The sequence below is a fragment of the Coregonus lavaretus genome (assembly GCF_964263955.1).
Source record: "Coregonus lavaretus genome assembly, chromosome: 17".
NCBI lineage: Eukaryota > Metazoa > Chordata > Actinopteri > Salmoniformes > Salmonidae > Coregonus > Coregonus lavaretus.
In genome coordinates this window covers 46,196,217-46,198,716 of record NC_140004.1, presented here as the reverse complement: position 1 = coordinate 46,198,716, position 2,500 = coordinate 46,196,217, and the positions used below count along the sequence as shown (strand labels likewise).

General features: G+C 42.8%; 1 protein-coding gene across 1 annotated transcript in view; it reads left to right on the top strand.

Annotated features, from left to right (window-relative positions):
* The window catches only part of rasgef1ba (RasGEF domain family, member 1Ba), a 57,060-nt gene that overhangs the window by 41,120 nt on the left and 13,440 nt on the right, over positions 1–2,500 (top strand). The window lies entirely within an intron of this gene.

Sequence of the window (2,500 nt, the reverse complement as noted above, 5' to 3'; positions counted from 1 at the left end):
ACAAAAGGCTTTTTGTCGACAGTCAGGAAATTCAATCAGTAAATGCAATTTGTTGTTCAGCAAGACTTTGTACCTTCCTAATCCCTATATTATCCCCAACCCGAAACGACATCGCCTTAAAAGTCTTTCAAATCTAGCTTATTTCTTTCTTTTGGGCTGAAGTTTTCCCAATAAAAGTGACCCATTTGGCCATAGAAATTGTCCTTGACCTGAATAGAAAGGGGAACTTTCAACTAAAATTGCTAATCTTGAGCAGAGTGGCTCTAATCCAGGGGTAGACAACCTTTTTCACGTGGAGTGCCAATTTACAATTGATCTTACAATTTCTACCAGTCTGCCAATTATGATTTTCATTTGCACATTTTCTTGGAACAGTTTATTTTCATTTATAAAAAATAAAATATGCCATTTAGCAGACGCTTTTATCCAAAGCGACTTAGTCATGCGTGCATACATTTTTACGTATGGGTGGTCCCGGGGATCGAACCCACTACCTTGGCGTTACAAGCGCCGTGCTCTACCAGCTGAGCTACAGTAATATATTATCTCAAAATCATTGTCAAAATCATTGTCATGTCCTTAATCTAAATCTAAATTAACCAAATAAACATTGTAGATTAGAAATAGTGGGGATTAAAGGTAAATGTACTAATGGTGATATACGGGATGTAATGGGGAAATGATAGACAAAAATTCAAAGGGCAAACAATTCACACAATGAAGTTATGAAATAATGAATAAGCACGAATTGACGGGAGAGAGTGCATTCTGGAGAGAGACACTCCTTGTGCATTTTAGCAACACTCCCGTTCTTCTTGACTCAACATTTTAAATGATACCCAAGACACATTATCTCCACACATACAGTAGGCCTAAGGAATACTCTCACAAACGGTGTCAGGTCCAAAGCAGTAGCCATTTATGGAAAATGAATGCAATTTTGAAACGAATGCAATTTCAATTTTATCAAATTGCTTGACGTGCCAAGGCAAATACCCTCGCCTGCTGGCCTTACGTTGCCGATGCCTGCTGTCTGTCAAGCTCCATCTTTGACTAGTCAGGCCTAAAAGCTGCGGTGGGGTGGTGAAGGGGCAGCTGGTCAGGCCTGAAGGCTGGGGTGGAGGGGGTGGTGGAGGGGCAGCTGGTCAGGCCTGAAGGCTGGGGTGGAGGGGGTGGTGGAGGGGGAGCTGGTCAGGCCTGAAGGCTGGGGTGGAGGGGGTGTTGGAGGGGCAGCTGGTCAGGCCTGAAGGCTGGGGTGGAGGGGGTGTTGGAGGGGCAGCTGGTCAGGCCTGAAGGCTGGGGTGGAGGGGGTGGTGGAGGGGGAGCTGGTCAGGCCTGAAGGCTGGGGTGGAGGGGGTGGTGGAGGGGCAGCTGGTCAGGCCTGAAGGCTGGGGTGGAGGGGGTGTTGGAGGGGCAGCTAGTCAGGCATACACAAACACCCATATTAGACCGATGGTTAGCACTGACCAGGGAGGGAGGGAGAGAGCCCTAGCCCCTCTCTCCCTGGAGATGGAGCCAGAAGCAGAGACCCTCAGTCTCCAGGGACCCAGAGATGGAGTCGTGGACGGTTAAAAAGAGAACACCAAACAAACGAGTCCCTGGGAAAATGGGCTCTGTCTCTCTCTGCCTGGCTGCTGCGGTTAGTGAGTGTAGTGTAGTGTAGTGTAGTGTAGTGTAGTGTGTGTGTGACGAGCAGCTCTGACATTGTATAAACACTGAGTAAGTTGAGACACAGCTCCATAACGTTGTGACAAAGAGAGAGGAGATGTGTGAGTTATAGTACCACCAGTCAACACAATGTACCCTTTGTTTATTAAACTAGACATGTTTACGCACTGTTTATTACACTAGACATGTTAACACACTGTTTATTACACTAGACATGTTTACACACTGTTATTACACTAGACATGTTTACACACTGTTTATTACACTAGACATGTTAACACACTGTTTATTACACTAGACATGTTTACACACTGTTTATTACACTAGACATGTTTACACACTGTTATTACACTAGACATGTTTACACACTGTTATTACACTAGACATGTTAACACACTGTTTATTACACTAGACATGTTTACACACTGTTTATTACACTAGACATGTTTACACACTGTTTATTACACTAGACATGTTAACACACTGTTTATTACACTAGACATGTTTACACACTGTTATTACACTAGACATGTTTACACACTGTTATTACACTAGACATGTTTACACACTGTTTATTACACTAGACATGTTTACACACTGTTTATTAGACTAGACATGTTAACACTGTTTATTACACTAGACATGTTAACACACTGTTTATTACACTAGACATGTTTACACACTGTTTATTACACTAGACATGTTTACACACTGTTATTACACTAGACATGTTTACACACTGTTTATTACACTAGACATGTTTACACACTTTATTACACTAGACATGTTTACACACTGTTATTACACTAGACATGTTTACACACTGTTTATT